Genomic DNA, 27,270 nt, shown 5'->3' with positions numbered 1-27,270 from the left:
TATGAGTTGTAATCGATAAGAACAATTAAGCAATAAACATATTTTGTTGCCGACTCCCTCAGGAGTCGGAGTCCCAAACCCTAGCCGCCACCCAGCCTTGCGCCGCCGCATCTCCCCAAGCCGCGCGACGGCGCCCTGCCGCCGGCGCCCTCGCCTCCGCACGCACACCGCCCTTCCTTCCCCTACAATCTCCGCCCTAGACCTGGTAGATACGCTGATTCTACCAATTTGGTATCAGCTTCCTCGGTTACGATCATGTCTTCGGGCCAAACCGCCGCCACCATCACCGCCACCTCCGAGACACCGTCGGCCTCCACCGCCGCCGCCTCGCCACCGCGGTACAGGGCATCCGCCTGTACTTGATCGGCACGCAGGGGATGACCTCGCCCTCCCTGCCGCCGCCCCTCACCGCCTACCCGGCCGCGCCGGCGGCTCCGTCCGCCCAGGGCGTGCCTGTGCCTCCCTCGGCCTCACCGCCTCCGCCGCCGTGGGCGTCGTGGCAGCCGGGTCCCAGCGCCGGTCCTGCTTTGCTGCCCCAGGGCGTCCCCATCCAGCGGGTGCCGTTTCCGCCGTCGCCCTCCCGGCTCCCGGCGTGGGTGACCGCGACGGAGCCCCTGACAAGGTATTAACTTATCAATGCCTACGGATTGTAGACTAGGGTTTAGTTGGATGTAGAGGGCAAGTAGATCTCGAAGGTTTCAGCCGAAAAGTACTCGACGAATATGAAAACTAGGGTTTGAGAAACAATGGTTCGATGCCTTCTGTGTCCCTCGACTCCCCCTTATATAGGAGGCGGAGCCGAGGGATTCGTATTGTACAAGTTACAGAGTCCGGGAAGGTTTCTAACTCCTCCCGCAAGATTACAAATAATGCTTCCTATTACAACTCTAGCTTTCCTTAACAATATCTTGGTCTTCCGAGTCTTCTTATTCTTCGGGTAGTGGGCCTTCAGTAAACCCCGGGTACTATCATCGGCAGGCCCATTGGGGATGCCTATGTCAGTAGCCCCCGAGATTTTGCTTGAATCGTAGAGTCAGGGAAAATCTCCGCTGTTTATTTTTACTCGACAACTTAAAACCTTTCTATATTTCTTCACATAAATTTCTATATTTTGCAGGGATAATAGTAGTTGGGGCTAGTTCATCTGACGGATCAGGTACTAGTTAACTGCTCTAGTGGCAATCCGCAAAAACCTACTTCAAAATCACGTCCCTGGACATGATCTCGGGATACTGGTGTAAACTTCGACAGGTGCCGCTTAAGGTCTTACCATTCTGTCGAGTCCCAGTTATATTTATCGGGTACCTAACGCGTCCGTTAGGATTTTTCTTCGTATCTGTTGATACGGATAAAAGTAGCAAACCGACGTCAAAGACGGTGCCACGCCTCACAGAACGGATCTGGGGTCTTACCTTCGCAAAGTTTTGCGGCATTCAGAAATTGATCGCAACTTTGGCGTTCTGAGAATATATTGTCGAGTGCTTATTCGGCTGTTGGAATGGCACATTTTATTGAGTCAAAGATGACTTATATTGCTCTTCCCGATGGGAGTATATGCAGAGTTATTTATAACTCGAAATATACTCTTTTGCTCTTCTATCTTTCATTTTTCCATTCTTTCTTTATTTTTTATAATTTCATCGGGCACGCGAACAGCGTTCCCGATGGGAGTAGCCCCCGAGGCTATAATCAAGGACTTGTTCTTGGTTGTAGGCTCCACGCCTTATGCCGCTATGTTTTCTTTCTCTCCCGAAGTTTTATAATTTCTTGGGAGCGCGAACAGCGCTCCCGATGGGAGTAGTCCCCGAGGCTATGAACAAATATTTGTATTTGATCATAGGCTCATGCCGTTTCTATTTTGTCTTTCTTGATCTTTTCATTTTTTCAAATTAGCCCCTGAGCATTTGATCAAAAACTTGTATTTGATCAATGGCTCTCCGATATTTTTTCCATGTCGCCTTGTTATGCCGCTGTTGAGTCGAATTTTTGTCTCTGACAAGGTGACGTTATTGCTGACGATAGCCACGATTGCGAATCCGAAAATGGCGAGAAGTTTTCCCCACTGCCTTGCGGACCCAAATTATCTATTATCTTGACACGTCGTGTAGGTGGGGGACACACGTCCTCCACTTTTCCTGGCGCACGTACCGTAACTTCTTTAGTGTTAAAATACTTTTTTACCCTTGTTTCCACGTGGTTATCATCTGTCACACATTTTTTCCATCCAACGGTCCGCCGCTTCGCCGCACCTCTACATAAGATCTCCTTCTTCTTCCTCGAGCACTTCCGCTCGCGCCGCTCTCCTGCTCTTCTTTGCAAAACCTCCGCCTGCGCCCCACAACTTCCTAAGCTCACCTTCTCCAAGCTGCATTCCTACGCCATTGTTGATGCCACCGCGTCGGTTGATCAAGCGCAACACGCCTGAATCGTCAATGGCTGCCGCAGATCTGGGAACCGCGGAGTGGGAAAGGTCCAAAATTTCCTCTCAGGACATCAATCTCTTGAAGAAGCTAGGGATTAGCAAGAAGCCCAAAGCGTTGTGCTTCCCTAGTGAAGAAAGCTACCCAACCCCTCCAATGGGGTATCGGGTAAGTTTCGTCGACCATCTCATCCGCGGTCTTTCCGCCCCCATTCATCCTTTTCTCCGTGGATTGCTTTTTGTTTATGGTCTTCAACTTCACCACCTCACGCCCAACTCAATCCTCCATATCTCCATTTTCATCACCCTCTGTGAGACCTTCCTTGGCGTCCAGCCTAACTGGGCACTATGGAAGCGCATTTTCTTTTGTCGCCGCAATGGCTCCCCCAATGTCGCCTATAATATAGGCGGCGTTGTTATTTCTGTTCGCCCCACAGTCGATTACTTCGACGTCAAACTCCCTGACTCAGTTCAAGGGTGGCGCAAGAAGTGGTTGTACATCCAGGAGGAGAACCATGGATGCGCTGAAGACAACATCCCTCCTTTCGATGGTGCCGAGAAAATCCTTCGCCACCGCTCCTGGGATGCAGAGGTTACCGAGGAAGAAAAAACATCGACAGAGGCCTTGATGACTCGCATCCATGAGTTGCAAAATACTCGCGGCAAAGAATTGTCAGGTATCCAAATTACAGCGTATTTTCTTCGAACCAGAGTGCAGCCTCTTCAGGCTCGCAAATACCCTCTCTGGAAGTATGCTGGCGACGAGGACGTAGATCGGTTGTCAGCGAATTTGGAGGTCAAGGATTTAGAAAAGCTTGTCCGAAAAATCTCCACTCTCAGTAAAAAAGATTCTGTCCCTTCTTCTTGTCGTGTAAAACCGTACAGCGCCACCAATGCGCTTCCCAAGGTAAACTTTGTCGATTGATTTATTATTGCCTTGCTATATTTTTGTAACTCCTTTTTTTTTGACATCTTCCTCTGTTTTTATATAGAACCATCCAAATCTTGTCTCGCTTCCTCCCCTTCCTGAAGGTGGAGAAGTCGAGGAAAGGGCCGTTGTCACCGATGACAACCAAGATGCCCCCTCTTTTGTGAATGAACCCGCAGATTCTCGAAAATCTGCGGGATCTGTTGAAAAGGAGGCTGCCTCTGAAGGTACTGCATCAGCACAATCTCCTCCTCCTGCTGTTTCTCCAAAGAACAAAAGGAAAAGGAGTGATGTCGAAGATTCCGGCACCTCCAAAGCCGAAGAAGTTGTTCCTTCACATCAGAAGGCAGCTTATGATCCATACCTTGAGGCCCTCATCAGTTCGTAAGTCACCTCTTTTTTTATTTTTATTTTTGTACTCAAAGATTTGTATCTATCTTGCTTTTTATGCTGCCAACATTTAATCGCAGTGATGATGAGGAAGAAGTACCAGCTTTTGATGTGGCTGCTCGAACGAGTACGTCACATACTCTAGTTGTTTCGGAAACGCCAGTTGATGGAGAGGAATCCTCGCCTCTCAACAAAACATCGGCGCTTCTACTCCTCCTTCAAGCCCCCTTGTCCCTTCACCAAAAAGGGCAAGGATTGAAACAATCCCGGAGCCTACTCTCCAATTGAGTAGCTCCTCTAACCCTCTCTTGGATGATGTAAGTTCTTAATTTTCTTGTCACTGTCTATATTTCTTCTGTTTGCTTCTTTGTGCCATCATATTTTTCCCATATCGACATTTTTCTTTGTCCTTCTTTGACAGCCTATGATCAAAGAGCTTATTCGCATCGGTGCCCAATTCATTGGGTACCGTGAGTATGCCAGTAAGACTGAAGGTAATGCCTTGCTGCTTAGTTTTGCCCTTGCCTTCTTACTCCTTCGTTGTCGATGTTTTTAACTAAGTTAATTTTTTCTTGGCAGAAAAACTGGCGGAGGCCAACGAGCGTGCCAACGCACTTGCTCAAAAATTAGAGCAAAGTGAAGAGGCTCGTAAGAAGGCCGAATCAGATGCTATTCAAGCTAGAGCAGAGGCTGACAAGGCCAAGACCGATGCTGCTGGTGTCGAAGATCTTAAGAAGAAAGTTCACGATGCCGAGACTTCGCTGAGCGAGCATATAGCCGCACAATCTGCTCGCGAGGAAACGATCATTAAGCGCGTAAGGTCGCAAAACCGTCGCTTTGTCAGTAAGTATCTGAACCACTTCACATCCTTTCGACTTTCTTTCCTTCACTCGTTTGTTGATCAATAAGTTTTTATCTTGACAGGTAAAACATCTCAAGAATTTGAACTTGAAGATCCCGACAACGATCCTCTTCTTGACGCCATTTCGTTCCTTGAGTTTCATGGAACAGAAGCACGCGAGGGCATTGATCAAGCTAAAGCAGGGTTGTCGCGACTCTTCCCCTATTTCTTCCCGAAGAAAGAGGAACCCGCAACTTTCCTTGCTCTTGCCAAGTGCTTTACCCCACCAGAAGATCTTGGACTGAAGATGCGCCAGGAGAACATGAAGATTTCTGTCGAAAGCACTGTTGCCTTGGTCGCTGATAGCCAACAAACTATCGACTGAGCGAAAGTAGGCGACACAGAACAGATAGAGCAGACAAAATGGCGATCGTTGATCAAGGCGGCAAAGCCCAACACGAAGAAAATCCTGTCCTATCTCGGGATCAAGCCATCTTCAACTCCTAGCTCATCAAAGTCGGAGGTCTAGTTGAATGCTCCTTCTTTTTATTTTTCCTGTTTCTTAAGCTATTGTTGCCATATTAGCTTTGGCGACAATTACCTTAGTACTTTTGAAGAACTCCTTCTGTAATATCCATGTAAATTTCTTGAAGATCAATGGAATTCTGTCTTGTGCAATCCTTTGATATTGGAATTTTCTTTTCCAGTTGATATTTGATAACTACTCTGCCGATCCTCATTCTGCCGATACTTCTCCTGCTTCCTCCTTCTCGAAGAAAACACTAGTCAATGATAACTTTGTCGACGGTTCTTCAGAACAACATCTGTCGCAAGATTTGCAAGAATTGCGCCAACACCTCCAATCCATGAAAAAACAAACTCTTGCGATGATGGAAAAATCTCGACAAGCATCCGAGAGAGAGAATATTGCTCTTCAACAGGCAAAAGAAGCCATTGCTGCAAAGGATGCTGCTGTTACTGAGGCTACCGAAGCTTCCTCACGAGAAAATTATATGCTTCAGCTAATGACTGACGCCAGCTTGGACATGACAGGTATGTTTCTTGTTCATAACCATGCTGGATGTTGTTTTTGCTATTTTCCTTCCTCGTCAATTTATTCGCTGTACCAGGCTCATTTTTGGATACTGCTGCCGAAGATCAACGTGTTGAAGCTCGAGCCACTGCTCTGCTCAGACTGGCTGCACAACATGGTTCTAACTTTTGGGTTACTCCCGAGCGTACCCATCAAATTGTCAGATTCCAAGATCGCGCGGGTCAGGTCCGTGATTTCCTTGACTTTTGTACGAAGACCTTATTTTTAGTTTATGGAACCATGTTCCCTCGCAACAAAATGCCAGAAACTCTTCCTGCATTAATGGAAAAATTTCGAGATGCTCCTCGAATCCATGGCTTTGTGCGGGCTCAACTTTCTGCTGGCGCAAGATTTGCTATGATGATGATAAAGATTTGCCATCCAAAATTGCCCATGGATCAAATTGTTCCCACGTGCCTGGCTAAAATGTCGAAGAAAAAGAGAGATGTGGGCAAGATTGATGATCTGGTGACTCCTGTAGCCGAAGATATGATGGATGAACTTCTTCGGATGGACGCTGAGTTCTTTGTGAAGGGTAGCTATGCCGAGCATAGTACCCGTCCTTCCAATGAACGAGTAACCATAGACCATGTGCTAGGTATCCACTGAGGGTTTTTCCTTTTTCTCACTGTAGTTTCATCATTGACACGTCTTTGTAAACATGATCTATATTGTAAAGCTGTCAACTCTGTAAGTATGTATTGTTTTTATTTTTGATCATCGAGCCCTCAAGCCTTTGGCTGGGGCTTATACTATTTTGTTACCCCGAAGATTTTTCTCTTATTGCGAGAAGGTATATATATTTCGCTATCAATGGGTACGAGCCCCCGAGTGTCTTGGTGGTGATGTTCTATTTTTTTTGCGAGGTTTTCAGACCAAAGCAATAATATTTTGACGAGTACGCTATATTTACAGTTGCTAGCTTCCGATGTTCTATTTGGCGAGGTATTCTTGTACCAAGGCGAAATATTTCGGTAAGTCTAGTTTATCTATATTGTATATATTTTGTAACCTGAAGGCATTGAGCCCCCGAGCGTGTCGAAGAATAAGAAGTATATCTCCACTATCTTTATTATATTGCAGCACCGCGAGCCCGCCTCATTAAAAACCTTTCTCGGCCCCACTCGATGCCCCGAAAAAGGAAAAGAGTGCGTCTGAAAACTCGTGGGCGTTTCAGTACATTGTATTTTTACAAGGAGGACTATATTTTGACACTAAGCGTAAAAACGCCTTAGCTGTGCCACGTTCCAGGGGGTTTTCTCGGGAACCCCTGTCTTCTTATCTTTTATCCTGTACGCTCCTCCTTCGATTACTTCAGTAATGACGTAAGGGCCAAGCCATGGTGACTCGAGTTTTTCAGTACGCTCTTGATTGAGTCGCAAAACTAGGTCTCCAACTTGAAAGGATCTTGGTCGCAAACGTCGACTGTGGTAGTTTTTCAGGTCCTGCTGATATTTAGTTACCCTTGACAATACTTCGTCTCGAGCTTCGTCGAGTGCGTCGACGTCGTCTTCCAAAGCTTTCCTGGAAACTTCTTCGTTGTACTCTGTGACTCTGGGGGAGTCGTGCTCTATTTCTATCGGCAGTACTGCCTCTACTCCGTGGACTAGGAAGAACGGGGTCTCATGTGTTGCTGTATTTGGTGTTGTTCGGATGCTCCATAACACACTTGGTAACTCTTCTGCCCAGGTATGTCGAGCTTTTTCCAGAGGTCCTAACAAGCGTTTCTTGATGCCATTGCAGATGATGCCATTGGCTTTCTCGACTTGACCATTGGTTTGAGGATGTGCAACTGACGCGAAGTGCAATTTGATGCCTACCTCTGCACAGTACGCCTTGAACTCCTTTGACGTAAAGTTGCTGCCATTGTCTGTGACGATGCTGTGAGGTACTCCAAATCGAAAAATGATGCCCTTCACGAACTTTATTGCTGATGCTGCATCTGGTGAATTTATCGGCTTTGCTTCTATCCACTTGGTGAATTTGTCGACAGCAACCAACATATACTCGTATCCTCCTGGCGAAGCTTTGTGTAATTTTCACACCATATCGAGACCCCATTGAGCAAAAGGCCAAGATAAGGGTATTGGCATTAATTCTGCTGCCGGAGAGTGAGGTTTTGCGGCAAATCTCTGACATGCGTCGCAAGTTCACACTATCTCCTTTGCGTCCTCAATTGCTGTCAACCAGTAGAATCCTGCTCGAAAAACTTTGGCTGCAATAGACTGCTTGCGTGGTGGCCACATACTCCTTCGTGTACGTCCTTCAGAATTATCCTTCCTTCTTCGGGTGTGACGCACCGTTGTAACACACCCGAGATACTGCGTTTGTACAACTCTCCTTTGACCACCGTGAAAGCTTTGGATCGCCTAATAACTCGCCTTGCTTCAACTGGATCATCGGGTATTGTCTTTCTTAGGATGTATGATATGTACGCTTGCATCCATGGGATTTGTACCATCAGCACTAGATCCTGTTCCTCGTCTTCTTCTTCCAATGCTTCTTTCACAGCCCCCGAGGGTTTCTCGCTCTTCTCTTTCTTTGTTGGTTTCTTCGGCTTCGTGGACCTCTCTGTTATTTCTTCCCAGAACACACCTGGGGGAATTGCGAGGCACTGCGACCCGATGTTTGCAAGAACATCGGCTTCATCATTGCTCAGCCTACTGATATGGTTTACTTCGCATCCGTCAAACAGCTTCTCCAGCTCATTATACATCTCTTTGTACGCCACCATGCTATCATTGACCGCATCACATTGGTTCATGACTTGCTGAGCTACCAATTGTGAGTCGCCAAATATTTTTAGTCGAGTTGCGCCACAGGCTTTCGCCATCTTCATCCCATGTATAAGGGCTTCATATTCTGCCTCATTATTAGATGCGTTTGGGAACATCATCCGCAGGACGTATTTAAATTTGTCGCCTTCAGGTGATATGAGTATTACCCCTGCTCCAGCTCCTTCTAACCTTTTGGACCCGTCGAAGCTCATAGTCCAGGTTCTCGATAAATCCGGAGGTCCTGTGTTTTGCAACTCCATCCACTCTGCGATGAAGTCTGGTAGAATTTGTGACTTTATTGCCTTTCTCTTTTCATACGTGATGTCCCGAGGAGAAAGTTCTATTCCCCAAAGGGAGACACGACCTGTAGCTTCTGGATTATTGAGTATGTTGGATAAAGGCGCCTCATTGACCACTATTATCGGATGCGCCGAAAAATAGTGACACAATTTTCTTGCGGTTGTGAATACTCCATATGCTAGCTTTTGGTACTGCGGGTACCTCTGTTTTGAAGGCGATAATACTTCGCTGATGAAATATACTGGCCTCTGCACTCCATGGAGTTTCCTTCTTCTTCTCTTTCGACAACTAGTGCCGTGCTGACCACCTGAGGTGTAGCCGCAATATATAACAGGAGCGGTTCTTTCTCTTTTGGTGCCACTAGAATTGGTGGTGTCGAAATTTTCCGTTTGAGGTCCTCGAAGGCCCTATCTGCCTCTTCGTTCCACTGGAACTTCTCTCCTTGTTTGATTAGGGCGTAGAATGGTAGCGCCTTTTCTCCCAGCCTGGCGATGAATCTGCTTAAAGCTGCGACTCGCCCAGCTTAATCGTCGTATTTCCTTCAACTTTGTTGGCTTCCTCATTGTGACGATAGCTTGGATTTTTTCGGGATTTGCTTCAATCCCTCTTGCTGAAACTAGGAACCCGAGAAGTTCTCCTGCAGGGACGCCGAAAGAACATTTCGTCGGATTCAACTTGAGACAGAATTTGTCGAGGTTGTCAAAAGTTTCTTTCAAGTCCTCGATTAGTGTTGCTCCCTTTTTTGATGTGATGACAACATCGTCGATGTACACTTGTACATTTTTCCCAATCTGTGTTGCTAGGCACTTTTGCATCATCCGTTGATATGTTGCTCCCGCGTTTTTCAACCCGAAGGGCATTGTTTTGTAACAAAATACGCCGTACGGTGTGATGAATGTTGTTTTAGCTTCGTCGTCTTCTTTTAATCTGATCTGATTGTAACCAGAATATGCGTCCAAGAAGAAAAGACGTTCACATCCTGCCGTGGAGTCGATAATCTGATCGATCCTTGGGAGGGGAAAGTGATCCTTTGGACAATGTTTATTGAGGCACGTAAGTCGACACACATGCGAAGGACTTTCGTGTTTTTCTTCGGCACCATCACTGGGTTAGCTACCCAAGTGGCCTTAGTGGATATCTCTTTGATGAAACCAGCTTCTCTAAGTCGATCAATTTCTGACAGCATGGCTTTGCGGTTTGGTTCCGAAAAACGCCGCAAAGGTTGCTTGATTGGTCTCGCAATAGGATCCAAGTTTAGGTGGTGCTCGGCAAGTTCCCTGGGTACTCCTGGCATGTCAGCTGGACACCATGCGAAGATTTTCCAGTGCTCACGGAGGAACTCGACGAGCGCGCTTTCCTATGCGAGGTCCATGTTTGTTGCGATGGACGTCGTTTTCTTCGGATCTGTCGGGTGAATCTGCACTTCCTTAGAATCTTTTGCTGTATTGAAAGTTGATTCCTTGTTGGGCCTCCCTACGTCTGGCAGCACATCATAATCAGTCATGAGCCTTGACGCTACTTACTCTGCCTGCATCCCGAAAGTTTCTGATAGTCGATGAAAATCTTTGTCGCATTTATCGGCTAGCGCGAAGCTTCCTTTGACTGTGATTGGTCCCTTAGGTCCAGGTAACCTCCAAAGCAAGTACGTGTAATGTGGTACCGCCATAAACCTGGCATATGCTGGTCGCCCCAACAAAGCGTGATACTGCGACGGGAAATCCACAACTTCGAATTCCAACCTCTCTATCCTGTAGTTTTCTCGGGTCCCAAACTGAACGTCGAGATTGATCTTCCCCAGTGGGTAACTTGGCTTTTCTGGTGTGATGCCGTGGAAACGTGTGTCGGTTGGTTTCAAATTTGCGAGGGAAATATTCATCTTCCTTAGCGTATCTGCGTACATAAGGTTTAGACTGCTGCCGCCATCTATGAATACTCGAGATACATCGAATCCCGCAATTATCGCCGGGTAAGATCAGTCTTTGACTGCCCTGGTCGAGGAACTTGCTGTGGATGATCAGCTATTGTGAAGCCGATATCTTGCCCTGACCAGCTTAAGGTACTCATCGTTGGTGGTGGCATCTTCTCTGCCATAAACACCGTCGCGAGATTACTTTCTGAGCTCTATTGGATGGCCTGCCTTTCTGAATCATCGAGACCGCTCCGTTAGAGTTAGGATCGACGTAGGGCGGTGGAGCAGGTGCTGCCGCTATTCTGAGCTGATGTCGATTTTCGTCTGTAACCGCGGGAGGAGGTGGCAAGTGAATCTCACTCCTAGGTCCTTGAGAATTTCTGTGAGCTGCCTGAGCATTTGCATGTCCTACCCACCTTAACATTGCCTGGAAATTTCGGCAATCCTTTTGCAAGTGTCCTGACTGTCTTTTTCCATTGCTATCGAGAAAGAAATGCATCTGACACGGCCCGTTCATCATCTCTTCGGGAGACACAAAATGTCTCTGGAACCTTGGCCCGCTATTTTGCCTGTTATCTCTATTGTCCCCTTGCTGTGCATTACTTCTCTGGTAGTCATCTCTACTGTTTCCTCCATTGTTTCCCCGAAAGCCAGCCGATATTTGGCCAGGTGCATCGTAACTTGAAAATTGACGGGGGAATCGACGTCTATTTTGAAAATTTCGACTGCGATCTTCCTCTGGGGACCTATGTCGTTTGTTATGTACCACATCTTCGCCATCTTCCCATCTGTTTGCTATCTCCATTAAAGCTGATACTGTTCTTGGGTTTGTCCTCCCCAAGTCCTCCACGAAATCTCCTCCTCGAACTCCTGCAACGAATGCATCTATCGCTCTTTCGTCAGATATATTTTCTGCCGAGTTTTTGATGATGTTCCACCTTTGGATGTACTTCCTCATTGATTCATCATGCTTTTGTCGACATGACCTCAACTCCTCTAGTGTCGCAGGTTTCTTGCAGGTTGACCGGAAATTCTTGATAAACACATCTTCGAAACTTTCCCAGCTGTCGATGGAACCTAGGGGAAGCTTTTTTATCCATGATCTGGCGGCTCCGCTCAGATGTATCTGGATGCTCTGCATGGCTGTCGCTCTGGTTCCGCCTATCAATTTTACTGTCTCGAGGTAATCCACAAGCCAATCCTCGGGGTCTTGCAGGCCATCGAATTTTTTGAAACTATCGGGTAGCTTGAATCCTGATGGAACTCGAGTTTTTCGGACCCGTCGTGTGAAACATGGAAGTCCACACATGTCCTCTTCAGCAAATTCTGGTGAATGCCGACGTTCCCTTCTTTCTTGTCGTGCTCTATCGACTCTGGCCTGAGTTGCTGTGTCCCTGGCTCCACTTGCTCTTGGTGGATCTTGCACTGCTGCGGTAGGTCTCGGACTATTTTGCCTTGCAGTTCCTTCGGGAGGTGTGGCCGTGAACGCTGCTCCCGTGGCTCCACATCCTGCCATGGCCATGTTGTACAACGCTTCCCTTGGATCTCCGGGAGGTGGCCTGGACGCTAAGATGAAAGCTTGTGTTGCCATGTATCCTGCTTCCGGTGTTTTTGGGATAATATTCCCCCTCGTGTCGATTGACATAAAGGACATGTCGAGGTTTTGGATTAGAGTCTCTCTTTCAGCTTCCGGTATATTTTGCAGCCGAAATCTTGCTCTCCTCCGAGCTTCTCTGTGACTATCTCCCGAAGTTTCTGAGTGTCGACTTAATTCCGCTCGTCGCCTGCTTGATGCGGAAGCTGCCTCCCTTCTTCTGTTCAGCAAATTGTCTGCTTTTCCAACTCTCTTCCAATTTCTGCGAGTCTATATTGATAAGCTTGCAGTTCTTCGACTGTAGCAGTTGTCTCCATTGGTTCAGAGCCATCCAAAGCTTTCGCAGCTCTATCCCAGGCTGCTTGTGGAAGTTGAACTCTGGCACGTGGTGTGGGCCCGACATATTTAGTGCCCAAACCTCTCCTTAGATCTGAGGGATCGACATAGGGGTTTCCCAAATCGTCAAAAGCCTCTGATGTTTCCTCTTGATCGCGACTTGCTTCTCCAATGGCATAAACTTTGTGATATTTTGGAGTTTTCGCTTTGTTTGGTTTGGTGACACCATCATAGAGATTGGTGAAGACCTTCCCAATAGAGATGGATTTGTCGATGAAGTCGAAACTATCGGTGTCGCTTGAATCATCGCTTATATAGGAGTCCGCCGATGACTCGAAGGACATGTCGCTGAAGATTTTGGTGAGTTTTTCACTTGCCCTGCTGCCGATGAAACGTGGCGACGAAATCTCCTTGTCGCTTGACTCGACGGATGATACTGAGTTTGAGAAATCAGGACCAACCGCTGGTAATCCCGATGAGATCGGAACTTCGAGACGATACGATCCTTCTTTCTCGACGTGGAAGTGGAATTTTCCAAACGTCATCTTTATGGGCTCCTCCAGATACGCATATGCATCCAAACGGGAGGGCGGGTGAGGAATAAAATCAATGAGACCAGTTTCGATCTGTTTACCTCTGTCCATGATGTTGCTTGCTACTGATGAAGTCGACGATCTTGAACGTGCCATCGAGATCAGCTCCTTGTCGCCTCTAGATCCCACAGACGGCACCAATTGACAAGGTATTAACTTATCAATGCCTACGGATTGTAGACTAGGGTTTAGTTGGATGTAGAGGGCAAGTAGATCTCGAAGGTTTCAGCCGAAAAGTACTCGACGAATATGAAAACTAGGGTTTGAGAAACAATGGTTCGATGCCTTCTGTGTCCCTCGACTCCCCCTTATATAGGAGGCGGAGCCGAGGGATTCGTATTGTACAAGTTACAGAGTCCGGGAAGGTTTCTAACTCCTCCCGCAAGATTACAAATAATGCTTCCTATTACAACTCTAGCTTTCCTTAACAATATCTTGGGCTTCCGAGTCTTCTTATTCTTCGGGTAGTGGGCCTTCAGTAAACCCCGGGTACTATCATCGGTAGGCCCATTGAGATGCCTATGTCAGCCCCCGCCCGTCTACTCGGCCGCACCGGTGCCTCCCCCCGTCTACACGGCCGCCGGGGACCCTCCGCGACCGTCCTTCCCAGAACCGACGTACTCGCGCTTCGCGGAGCCCTCCGCTGGTCGCGCGGAGTACCCCGTCTAGGGCGCCGCCGGCCTCGCTCCCCCACGCTACGCAAGGCTGGATTTCGCCACGTATGACGGCGTCGAGGACCCCCTCAACTGGCTCAACCAGTGCGAGCAGTTCTTCCGAGGACAGCGCACTCTTGCTTCGGACCGAACGTGGCTCGCCTCGTACCACCTCCGCGGCGCCGCCCAGACGTGGTACTACTCCCTGGAGCAGGACAAGGGTGGCATGCCCCATGGGACCATTTCCGCGAGCTCTGCCTTCTCCGCTTCGGCCCCCCGATCCGCGGTAGCCGCTTGGCGGAACTCGGGCGTTTTGCCTTCACCACCACGGTGCAGGACTTCGCCGACCGCTTCCAGGCCCTCGCTTGCCATGCGCCCGGGGTGACAGGACAACAGCGCGCCGAGCTCTTCATTGGCGGACTTCCTGACCACATTCGCGTGGACGTGGAGCTCCAGGCCCCGCAGGACCTCCAGACGGCGATGCACTACGCGCGCGCTTATGAGCGTCGTGCCCAGGCGGTTCAGCAGACACCCCTGTCCCGCGGCGCCCGCGCCGCTCGGCCTCCTCCTACGGCCGTGGCTGCCACCCGCCCCGCCCCACCTGGACCGACCGGCCCCGCCCCCGCGGCTACGCGCATGTTCCGCCGCCTCACCCCGGCAGAGCAGCTCGAACGCCGCCGCCTTGGGCTCTGCTTCAACTGCGACGACCCCTACACGCCCGGCCACGCGTGCCCGCGCCTCTTCTACCTGGAGACAGTCGACATGGAGGAGGGCGACCCGACGACCGGGACGGTTGCCACCACGTCCGAGCCGGCCAAGCCGACCGCCGCGGCCGCCACGGCTTTCGTCGTCTCTCTACACGCACTCCCCGGCATCCGCCACGAGCGGACGATGCTGCTACCGGTCACGATCCATGGCGAGACCCTGGTGGCGCTGCTGGACACGGGCTCCACGCACAACTTTCTCCCCGCCGCCACTATGCGTCGCCTCGCGCTACAGCCGACAGGCGGGGATCACCTCCGCGTGACCGTGGCCAACGGTGACCATCTTCATTGCCATGGGGTGGTCCAGCACGTACCCCTCACCGTTGGCGACGAGCACTTCGTCATCACGTGCGCCGGCATCGACTTGGGCTGCTTCGACTTCATCCTTGGCGTCGACATTCTGCGGACGCTCGGTCCCATCCTTTGGGACTTCGACACCCTGACGATGACCTTCTGGCGCCAAGGTTGCCACATCCGCTGGGAGGGTCTCGGGGGCGCCGCCCCCGCACCGCAGCTTCAGCTCGTCTCCGGGCCCGACGACGCCGAGCACCCCCTCCTGACGCACCTCCTGCAGCAGCACGGCGACATCTTCGAGGAGCCGCAGGCCCTGCCGCCCCCACGCGCGTGTGACCACCGTATCCACCTGATCCCAGGGTCGGCGCCAGTGGCGGTGCACCCATACCGCTACCCACAGCTGTAGAAGGATGAGCTGGAGCGCCAGTGCGCGCTCATGCTGGCGGCGGGCATCATCAGGATCTCCACGTCCCCGTTCTCCGCGCCGGTGCTATTGGTGCGCAAGTCAGATGGCACGTGGCGCTTCTGCATCGACTACCGCGCCCTCAACGCCCTCACGCTCAAGGACAAGTTCCCGATCCCGGTGGTTCACGAGTTGTTCGACGAGCTCCACGGGGCGTGGTTCTTCACCAAGCTCAACCTCCGCTCAGGCTATCATCAGGTGCACATACACCCGGAGGACATCGCCAAGACGGTGTTCCGGACGCATCATGGCCACTTCGAGTTCGTGGTGATGCCCTTCGGCCTCACCAACGCGCCCGCGACCTTCCAGGCCCTGATGAACGACGTACTCTGCCCATACTTACGCCGTTTTGTGCTGGTTTTTTTCAATGATATTTTGATCTACAGTGCATCATGGGCGGAGCACCTGCAGCATATCGCCATCGTCTTCAACGAGCTTCGAGCGCATCGACTTCACCTTAAGCGCTCGAATTGCTCGTTTGCGATGACCTCTGTGGCCTACCTCGGTCACGTCATCTCCGCCGACGGGGTGGCGATGGATGCGGACAAGGTGGCAGCCGTCGCCGCCTGGCCGACGCCGCACTCCCCACGCGCCCTACGCAGGTTCCTGGGCCTCGCCGGATACTACCAGAAGTTCATCCGGGAGTTTGGCCTCATCGCCTCGCCACTCACGTGCCTGCTGCGGCGCGATGCCTTCGCTTGGGATGACGAGGCTACCGCTGCCTTCGAGGCCCTCAAGGGGGCCCTCACGACGGGTCCCATCCTCCAGATGCCGGACTTCGACAGGTCGTTCATCGTCGACTGCGACGCCTCCGGAGCGGGGTTCGGCGCCGTCCTTCACCAGGGCGACGGGCCGCTCGCCTACTTCAGCCGGCCGTTTTGCTGCACGCCACCTCAAGCTTGCGGCGTACGAGCAGGAACTCATTGGCTTGGTACTGGCCGTCCACCACTGGCGACCCTACCTATGGGGGCGCTCGTTCCGCGTACGTACGGACCACTACAATATTAAGTTCCTCTTGGACCAGCGGCTGTCGACGGTGCCACAGCACCAGTGGATCAGCAAGCTGTTCAGTTTCGACTTCACGGTGGAGTACCGTCCTAGGCGCCTCAACACGGTGGCCGACGCCTTGCTGCCGCGACGCTGACCCAGACACTGCCGAGGGCGCCTCGGAGGGGCGCCTGCTATGCATCCGCTCGGGGCCCTCCTTCGCCCTCTTCGACCGCGTCCGCCAGGCGACCGCGACCGCGCCGGACGCCCAGCTTCTGCGGCAGCAGCTCGACGCGAGCGAGCTGGACGACCCCTGGCGATTCGTCGACTGTCTTATCCTCCATGGGCGCCGCGTGTTCGTGCCCGACCACGATGACCTCCGCCACCAGGTGCTGCTCTTGGCGCATTCTGTGGGTCATGAGGGTGTCCAAAAGACACTCCACCGCCTCCGCGCTGACTTCTACGTCTCTGGCGATCAGGCCATGGTCCAGGATTGGGTGCGTTCGTGTGAGACGTGCCAGCGCAACAAGACGGAGACTTTGCGTCCAGCTGGCGTTTTGCAGCCGCTTGACGTACCATCGCAGGTGTGGGCCGACATCTCCATGGACTTCATCGAGGGCCTTCCTAAGGTGGGAGGCAAGTCTGTCATCCTCACGGTGGTTGACCGATTCTCCAAGTACGCCCACTTCATCGCGCTTGGCCATCCCTACACGGCCTCGTCGGTGGCCCGCGCCTTCTTCGACGGAATCGTCCGCCTACACGGGTTTCCCTCATCCATCGTGTGTGACCGGGATCCGGTGTTCACGAGGCACGTGTGGCGGGATCTCTTTCGCATGGCGGGGGTCCAACTCCGATTCAGCACGGCGTTCCACCCCCAGACGGACGGCCAGTCCGAGGTGGTCAATAAGGTGATCGCCATGTATTTGCGCTGTGTTACAGGTGATCACCCTCGCGCTTGGGTGGATTGGCTTGCATGGGCGGAGTACTGCTACAACACCTCCTATCACCCCGCCCTGCGCGCCACGCCATTCGAGGTGGTCTACGGCAGGCCACCTCCGCCTATTATGCCGGTGGACCCGGCGACGGCGCGGACGGAGGCAGCTGGCGAGCTCATCCGTACCCGCGACGAGATGCTAGCCGAGGTGCGGCAACGTCTTGTCCAGGCTCAGCAGGTCGCCAAGCACTACTATGATGGTCGTCACCGCGAGGTGAAGTACGCGGTGGGTGACTGGGTGTGGTTACGTCTGTTACACCGCTCTCACCAGTCCCTCGACCCGCGAGCAAAGCGCAAGCTTGGTCCGCGCTATGCGGGGCCCTTCGTCATCTTGGAGCGGATTGGGACCTTGGCGTACCGCCTTCAGTTGCCTGATGGGGCACGCATTCACGACGTCTTCCACGTGGGATTGCTGAAGCCCTACCGCGGCGAGCCGCCAGTCGCCACTCCACCACTTCCGCCGACGGCAGAGGGTCGTCTGCTTCCTCAGCCCGGCCAAGGTGCTGCGCGCCCAGCAACATCGTGATATTTGGCACTTGTTGGTGCAGTGGGAGGGCCTTCCAGCTGAGGAGGCGACTTGGGAACCACGTGAGGCGTTCCAGCAGCATTATCCAGACTACCAGCTCGAGGACGAGCTGTTTGCGCAGGCGGAGAGAGATGTTATGACCGGGCTGGTCTACCGCCGGAGGGGGCCCACCGGCCAGGCCGGCCAGGCTTAGTTAGGGGCTTAGCCCAATTAGCAGATTAGGGTTTAGCAGACTTCTCTTATATATATGAGTTGTAATCGATAAGAACAATTAAGCAATAAACATATTTTGTTGCCGACTCCCTCAGGAGTCGGAGTCCCAAACCCTAGCCCTGCCCAGCCTTGCGCCGCCGCATCTCCCCAAGCCGCGCCACGGTGCCCTGCCGGCGCCCTCGCCTCCGCACGCACACCGCCCCTTCCTTCCCCTACAATCTCCGCCCTAGACCTGGTAGATACGCTGATTCTACCACTAGATACATCTAAATTTTGACAAATCTAAGAAAACTTTCATGAGACGGGGGAGTACTAGCGATTCTTTTCGAACTGCATTCAGTATCGATTGAACCACGATACCCCTCAACCGGAAAAGTCCATGATGTTATCACGCAACTCTGTTACTGAATTAACTGAATTTAGAATATGTCAATATTGTTCGAATTCTAAATGGTCCTCTAGTAGACCCACTCAACTTGTGATGTGATCTTTATGTCAAACATGATAAAGAAGTTGGTTGAAAGGCATATTGTCTTTTTTTTTTTCCGAGTAAACGGCAGGAGCACTGCATTTTAATTTAATTAGAAGAAGAGAAGAAGTTAGATAAGTTCACAGAGTGCAAATCTGCATACCGTGTCTCTTGTTATGTTGTAGTTTAGTCTCCTAATTAAGTTGGACGACAACTCACTGACTCATGATAAGTGACATTAGAGTTTTTCCCCTTTTTATATAGCTTTAGCCTATTGACTCAAACGTCGCATATGAGTGATACAATCACACATTTTACATAGCAAAGATGCACACAACCCACCATGTTCCAATATACGAAGAAGAGACAAGTTGACAAAGTTCAATACAAATAAAGGTTGCCTAGAGTGTTGGAGGACGATCAGAAGACTAAATGAGGACCGTCCATTTTGGAAAAAAGATTAGAAGCCACTTCTTTTTGGAAAAAGATTAGAAGCCACTTGAACGATAGCCCAAAAGTCTCGAGCAAATTAGCAATAAAAAAATCAGGTGTTTTATTGACTTGTTGTGATGGCAAAAAACACATTTTTAACTTCCTCGCGAATTACGCCCAGACTGCTCCTGGCCAAAGATACGAAAGGAAGATCTTATTTTTTAGTTGAACCTATAGATTCCACAACCTGTTCGACGTGTCAACATGGGCTAAGGCAAGAGATAATAAAATTAGTGAGTGTTTATGATCTTTGAAAGATTCAACCTAAATCCATCTATACTTTCAGCACACTGTACATAATGGAGTTGGCCTAACAGGGCGTCCTACGATGCTAGTGATGACCGAACTAAATATCTCCGGAAGGTTACACCTGAATATTACGTCATTCAAGTTTATATAAACAGTCAGGCCGGTGTTCACCTGAATATTACGTCATTCAAGTTTATATAAACAGTCAGGCCGGAGTTCACCTGAATATTACGTCATTCAAATTTATATAAACAGTCAGGCCGGAGTTCATTGTTACCCCTACCAACTCTGCGAGTTGGCGAGCCAGCCCAACTTCACACTAGTTCCGTATGAGTCGACAACCTACCCATTGTTCATCTGAGTACATAACTACTATACTATTTGGGAACAAACATCTTTTTTGTGAGAATTTTGAGGCTTCTTCCGAATTACTGTGGTGGTGACACGTATCCATTTTGGATGGTTTGTTTTCTGGAAGGTTTACCTGTGTGCACTTCGATGCTGCGTACCAATTTGGCCCAAGAGGCCAAGATGTTTTCTTTCCTGGTATTTTGGTGGCCGGCTGTCCTGGTGCGTCGTTTAGGTGGACATATTAAAGATGGATGAAGCGGTGGTGGCTTCCTGTCATTTATGCCAGCCCTGTCTTGGTCGGACCGCTTTGACTACGTTTTGTTTTATCTGTCCCTCTCAATGGAAATCCTTCGCCCATGCGGCTTCTTCTCTCTCTGTCCATCTCCCGCACCGTCTCGAAACAGATTCCCGTGGTGGCCGGTCTCCTTTTTCCTCCATCCACAGATCCACTGCTCCCGGCGGATACACCCGCGGATTTCTGCCGATTCTCGCGACAGCCATCGCTGTTCAGCCGGCTAGAGCAGCGGCCTCCCCCCTACCCGGCCATGGAGCTCGACGAGGCCGACATCACATGGGGCAAGGAGGCCCGGTGGTGTCCTGCTCGGTTGACATGTGCGGATGCGCTCTGTCTGCGTCCAAAGCCTCTAAGCCGCGCGTCGTGGGAGGCCGCCTGTGGCCTCCAATGAATATCCCGGATTGGTCCAAGATCCTTGTGCGAAGTACGGCGGGGGCAGCGCCGGTGAAGGGCGGCGGCTGTCGGAGGGCCACGAGGACGCGTACGTAGATCACGGCTAGGGTAGGTGGGTGCTCCCGCAGGAGCAGCTCATGTGCCGGGAGCGCCGCGACGTCCTTCTCCGTGCGCGAGGGTGCTGAGTCCTTCTTCTCACACCAGTGCTCCGCGGCGGCGCGACGTCCTTCTCCGAACGAGCAGCTGAGCTGCGGTGCCGCCCCTTATCCTCCCGGTTCCCTATCTTTCGTAGCACCGCTTAGTTGACCCAGCGCCGCTTGCCGTTTCCTTGATGTGGAATACGGGAGATCCGGCGGGCGGCCGATGATGATGAACAGATGCAATTTTCTAGGTATGCTCTGTAAGGCTCGAGCCCACCCTCAGATTCTGCACAAAGAAAGTCAAATCTATATGCTAGCGTTGTTTCCATGGATTGAAACTTTTTTTTATGTACGTTTTTATAACAGGAAGAAGAGGAGTCGACGGCATAGATCATACGCTGAACTCACCTCCTGCTCTGAACCGGTGAACTACAACTGCAGAAGCATGAAAACGCAGGCCAGCAGCTACCAGAGGTCGAAGAATCCAATAAGCCACAAAGTGCAGATTCTGACTATGCATACGGCCAAGTTACATGTGGGTCGTCTGACCAAAGTGGGAGACTCAGCAAAAAAGAGAAAGGAATACCATTGCGAGATGAAGATGAGGGCAGCAGTGGTCAAGACAACGATGACCCTTTAGCTCCAAAGAGGCCAAGAGTTGCTGTTGTCAACCATCTTGGAATTGAAGTAAGAACTAATGAGTACTTTCCTTGTGTCGTTATTTGCTTAGAGTAACTCATGTTACTCACTATGATTTTCTGTTTATGCAGAAGCTATGCCAAAAAGAATACTTGAGCTCATGAATGTTGAGAAATTCACTAGGGAAAATGTTGCAGGTCACCTACAGGCAAGGCACTTTATTTACTTTCTTGTAGTTATCAGTAGATCAGTACCTTGTCTGTCTCATTCTGTGAAATGTAGATCTTTGTACTGCAGCCAGCAGCTAGGTATTAAAGATGGTATATGGTACTACCATATATTATGCTGACCAATTAATATTATTTAAGTTGTGCTGAAAGAAAGCACCGCTCCCACACTGATTAACCTGGAACAAATATACTTTTAATGTTGATATTAAAGCTGGAGTGTGAAAAACAAGGTCGTATTTTTTCACTGTAAAACCTGCAGTCTGTGGAACAAGTCCTGAAACAAGTAAATGAGTATTCAGGTAGGAGCTAGATAAAGGGCCTTTATGTGTAGCCTAGCACTTCTCTAGACCTCTTACCAAGATTCAGCAAGCATGAGTATGGTAAATTAGCTCTATAATGTTTCTATATCTGAGTATGGTAAATTAGCTCTATAATGTTTCTATATCTCGCTTTGGAACAAGCTAAAGGCTAGATGTGCAAACATAGTTAAGTACTCCTTATAACATGTTTCACAAGTTTGACCGTTTGCTTTGGTGTACAGGCATACATATAGGCTATATCTCCGACGGTTAAGTGTTGTGTCATCACAACAAGCTGCCATCGTTGCTACTTTGGGAGGCAGAGACCCCTTTTTGCGCATGGATGCATTTAAGGGCTCCAGGGATATCAAGCTTTCACATCTCCTGCAGCTCTATCATCTTTCGGTGCACATGGGCTAAGTAGTCCTAGAAACAATCAGGTAGTGGTTGTGATACAGGGGATGCCTGCTTCCAGATCAATTCATACTGGAAGTGGCATTTCCATAACAAATAATTCCGTTGGTGATGCAAATAAGTACCATCTTAACCTATAAGGAAACCAACATGGTAACCTGGCACAAGGTTTAGCCACATCGCTTGGGCAGGCCCAACTGCAACAGAAGTGGATGAATGAAGCAACGGTGATTTGTCCGTCATCCTATGTGGGAATAGCCTGGTCAAAGGCATGCCTCACACGCTCCGAAGTGTCACAAGCAGTACATGCCTCAAGATCAAATGATACATTCTCAGCAAGGTTTGGTCCAACAAATGACCTCATGGTAGCAAGAGGTGGCAAAGTGGGAGCCAACTCTTTTGGTGGCACGATACTTTGTCGCCAGATACCGACCAAAAGTACTGGAGCTTTGGAAGTGGAAACAGCTTTAGACAGAAGGCAGATGAAAGTAGTGTAGACAGTCTACTTGGTCCAAACCTTGCATGGAATTCCTCTCAACTGATAAGCTAGCCATAAAGCTAATACACAAATAGTCTCTCTTTTAAGTGGCCAACGAGCAATTGTGATTCTCGGGGGAGACTACGCCAAGAACTTTGATTCTGCTGACCTATGTAATGCATCCTCGCAAGATTCTATCATAATATTAATTTTTTGGCATGAGTGTCAGCAAATACTGAGGTAACTTACGATTATCTAGCTAAATCCTGCATTGCACATGAGTTCTCTTCAAGTTCATGAATTTTCGTGTGATTATTTGTAGTATTGGCAAACTAGGTGGGTTTCATGGGAATATATGTTGGTGCTGCTGCAGGTTCTGAATTTTTTAAGGTGAGCTGCAGGAATTGGATAGCTCTTGCAGGTCGTGCATTTCCTAGGTGCGGGTGCCTCCATCTCCATAACCTCACACATATGATTAATCTTACATGGATGTTGGTGTATGGTCTTGGAAGAGTGAGATACAAAGTACTTTCGTTGCATTTTTTCCCTCAGAAATGGTGAATATACTTAAACGGTTAACTTTATAATTTAGTTGGTAGTTTTTGAAAAAGCAACCTATATATGCAGAGGGGCCTTCCAATCATCAATATAGAGTTTCTTCCAACTGCTTGGTTGTTCTGATCATATCAGTGGTGGAACTCCGATAAGATTTTAATTCCATGACTCACGAGGTGTCCTCTTCAGAAGTTATATGCAGAGTGCAACAAGTTTAGGCCCCACAACACCTGTAGTAGGTGTACCTGTAAATGTGGTCATATTTCTGGAAATTCGAGCATAGTTTCCTTAGCTAAGCTGAGATCAGCGTAGAGAACTCCCTAAGCTGAACAGTCTTTGCTTAATTCAACAATGAATGCTCCATGCCTCTTATAGCAACAGATATCACCCTAGGGGCGCGGCATGTAGGATTCCTTCTAGAGTTGAAGTGTGTTATTATGGGTTTCAGTTAATTAATGAGGGGATGGTTGCTAGGACCTAGCTAATTGGGTAGTAATATGTAAGTTAATCTAACTGCATATACAAAAGTTACTAATAGTAGAGATTCATTTAAGATAATTGAGGTAAAAATTGCTAGCATTGTCTATAATTTTCAGGTTTTGTCAAAGTTTGATACTGCCTTTTGTACCAGAGAGCCCTGATATTTTGTAGCGACTGGGCTCCGAAATAGATATGCATATTTCCGCAAGATTATGTGCTGCTTGAGCAAGGCACGTCAAGATTTCTTTTTTTCTCTCGAACACACACCTAGACGTGTGTCTTTGTATATTAGAAGAAGACCGTCAAGATGACGGGAAAGTTACAGCGTTGGTAGCAAGGCTACAGAAGAAGGCAAAAAACAAAGAAACAAGAGAAGAACACAAGAGAGAACAAAAAAAATGTACAAGGCTAAAGCCTGCATTGTTCGAGATTTCTGATACTAACCTTTCTTTTTTATTTCTGCACTTCTATGTAATGGGTGATGCTTGCCTTCCTTTTTCTATCTGCAGTTTCATGGAATGTGTGATCTATTTCCTCTAAAGTTGTTTGGTGCTTCTCCCCTGCTTCTCCCTCCTCCTATATGCAGATCAGAAAAAAAGAAGAAGCAATGGTACCTTTTTTGATCTTCTAGGTTCACATTTTGAAAGATAGATGGGCATTGGACATTGTGTCGCTCAATCGGGGCAATTTGGTTCTGTAAATATTGCACAATGATCATGTTTCTCTTTGCATTCCTATTCATTAGATATATGTAGGTGTGTAGCAATATCATCCCCTGAAATAGCTGTGCTGATGCACCTTCCTGGTTTATGACAAATGGGTATTGTGTGATTAAGGTGAGCTGCTTCTACCTGCATACATCCTGCTACGTCGGTGCAACCAAGTCATATGTTCTTCAGAGAAGTGTGATTTTCCCACAAACAGATCAAAGACGATCTTCTGGACACTGATCATTCAAGTGATTATATTTTTCTTAACTGCTGCCTTTTTCCTAATTGCAGCTTGGGGTCTTCGTTTTTTCATAGAGGGTGTGTCTCTATTAACAAAAAACAGTAGTGCACCTGGTAATTCTTTCTTGACAAGCCTATCATGTCAAGATTGTTTCTGATGCATTACTAACAATGCTTTTGTCTGCACAACAAACAAACCAATGGTTGTGTCAATATGTGACACTTTCAAGTTCAAACCTTTAGGTACCATTATAATTAGCATCGTGTTTATCATTGGAGAAAGTAGCACAAAGCTATGTTATTGGCTACTCTCAATGAGTCAGTGAGAGCCAAGATTATTTTCAAGTTACATTTTTGCACCACTTTTTGGAAATTTTTCAAACTACATGAATTTTCCTATTCTCGCATTTTAACTTATTGCCATCTACTTAAATAAGTACACACACAAATGTTGTATTAAAAGAGATCAGTGTACATGTTTCTATAGGAACTAAGAAGTGAAGATGCATGCAGCTGACTATTCTGTAAACATAAAAGGATCCTGCCCTCACAACCACACACAATGGTTGCGCACAAGTACAGTGGACCTATTCGACATTTTGAATTATTGCCATGCATCCACTTAAAATAGGTATCCAGAGGTGTGTGTAGTTAGGAACTTAGAAGTGCAGATGCAGCTGACTAAGCTTAGCTCTCACAACCATACATGCATGGTTTTTGGTTCTCCTCTTCTAGAGATTTGGCAGCTCTTCTCACTAAGTTCATCCTTCAAGGTGTCGTTGTATCTACCAAGGTTTTACCATTGCGTTCCTAATTTGTCTGTCGCAAGAACCTGCGCTTTAAATGATAGAGAATGAAAGCAATTACCTAGACTATACAAGAAATCTTATAAGCTAAAGAGCCGTAGAGAGTGGGTTTTATAGTTTATTATTACTGCATATTCAGCTATGTGCAGGCATTGCCTTTAGGCACCAATATTTAGATCCTGGCACATCTATTTTCTGTACATAAATGGAAATTTTTCCGCTAATGAAGATTTCGGTTTATACAAAGAGTTAGGAAAATAAAATGTAGTATATTATCCTTCAACTTGAATCAGCCTATGCTATGTTTATTAGTGGCATTGCCATACAATTAGCTAAAAAAAACTATTTGTTCTGCTTCAGTCGTGTGGAATGATCAAGGGGAAGCAAGGCCGAGAATGCAGTACTGGTCAAGTAGTATCTCCTTAATCAATGACTAGAATTAGTGTCCGCTCCATCTTCCATGGATTGAGAGAGCTCGATGTTTTTGTGAACTAATCAGACTGAGATGAGTTATTTGATTTAAGCGCAAATACAAATCTTAGCTGAATATGCTCTTAGTTGTGGAGATTCTGCTATTACATTATTCAGCTTCAGTTAGTCTTGTTTCTTAGACTTATTTTGCTTCTTTGTGTAGGCTCGGTTAAGAAAGGCATGGGAATGGGTAGTTCTTTCCAATTTTATCGTGTATGCTCGCATAATTTTATCATGAGCATATGCTATATACCAACAACAATTTAAAGGTGATTTCATTGTGTTGTTGAGCATTTAAAATTTGTCATATATTCTAGACTCTTTATGCTACACAAAAGAGCTTCGATGTTCTCTGTTTTCTACTATGTTTTTTGATTGACATAGTTCTCTGCTGTTTCTGTTCTGAGAAGGCTGCATCTGCATGACAATTTACATACATTTCTACTCCATCTAATTTTTCTTCATCTAATAATTGAATATAAGTTCTTAGATTATTTATGTTTTCTTGGTACTACATGTATTGTCTCCGCTGAAGGTCACTCTTCTTCAACCATTAGTATCAATACTACTATTCAAATACGTGCATCAATTTTTTTTTTTGTAGTTGAAAAACTGACATATGTTTGTCGCTTTTGAAGGCCATTCGCAACTTCTTCAATCATGGAGAGGACGACAAAGAGAACATACTGGCTTTACACAAGCAACACACATGTTATCGATATATCATCTGGGAACACGAGAGTGGCTAAAGTAAGATTTGTGTATGCAGGTAGAACTTGGTATATCATGTATCGTCCAAGTCAGCAAATTTACTGTCATATATGTCCCCATTGCCGTCAATGTGTCATGTATCCAATTTCCTTATCGATTGCTTTGTACCCTGTTTAGCTAGCAAAATATTCATCAAGTGAAATCAATAAGAAAATTTTCTCAAGAAAAAAAATCCACAAGACACAACATTTGCCACACACGATCTTTACATTTTCCTTCTACTATCCCACCTACACTACCAAAAATTACCACCAGTCAGCCACCATATGGCGCGGCGTGCCGTCGCGCTGATTATTGCTAGTGTACTATTAATCCTTATCATCTGAGCATTAGTCCATTAATCCTTATCAACTCTAGTACATGTACTATTTATCACACCCACACAACTGCAAACATAGTCTATATATATACATACACGCGACACCACGCATGTTGAAGAGTGCAACGATTCGTAGTTGCTGTCTGCTAGTAATATGCATGGTGCCATAGGCATGCTCTTGCCTGCAGGTCAGTCGAGTAAGCAAACTAACTAACTGGATTTAATTTGGGATAGGAAGGCATTAGGAAGGCTTCTGTAACAGCTTACATGTCAAGTTGTGTACTCCGTAAGATCAAAACGTCCAGTACTGCGTTTTGTGGAAAGCACGATATCAGCGATCTACAACCCACCTTGATGTTATGGTGAATCATGCATGTAGTCAAAAAAACAAAAAA

At 48.2% G+C, this 27,270-nt stretch overlaps 1 long non-coding RNA gene across 4 annotated transcripts; it reads left to right on the top strand.

Moving 5' to 3' along the window:
• Positions 1 to 19,981: 19,981 nt before the first annotated feature.
• On the top strand, positions 19,982 to 26,625 carry LOC127347448 (uncharacterized). Of its 4 annotated transcripts, none has more exons than XR_011753495.1 (7): positions 19,982 to 20,714; positions 20,830 to 21,150; positions 21,234 to 21,310; positions 21,874 to 22,763; positions 22,897 to 22,960; positions 23,675 to 26,054; positions 26,424 to 26,625. It is a non-coding gene; the product is annotated as an uncharacterized lncRNA (long non-coding RNA). The 4 variants fall into 4 exon arrangements; XR_007879628.2 differs by having other exon boundaries at positions 22,897 to 24,168; positions 25,949 to 26,054; XR_011753497.1 differs by having other exon boundaries at positions 22,897 to 24,168.
• Positions 26,626 to 27,270: the final 645 nt, after the last annotated feature.

Source organism: Lolium perenne, chromosome 1, assembly GCF_019359855.2.
Source record: "Lolium perenne isolate Kyuss_39 chromosome 1, Kyuss_2.0, whole genome shotgun sequence".
NCBI classification, from domain to species: Eukaryota; Viridiplantae; Streptophyta; class Magnoliopsida; order Poales; family Poaceae; genus Lolium; species Lolium perenne.
The sequence above is the reverse complement of the archived record's forward strand: the minus strand, read 5'-3'. Positions and strand labels throughout refer to the sequence as shown.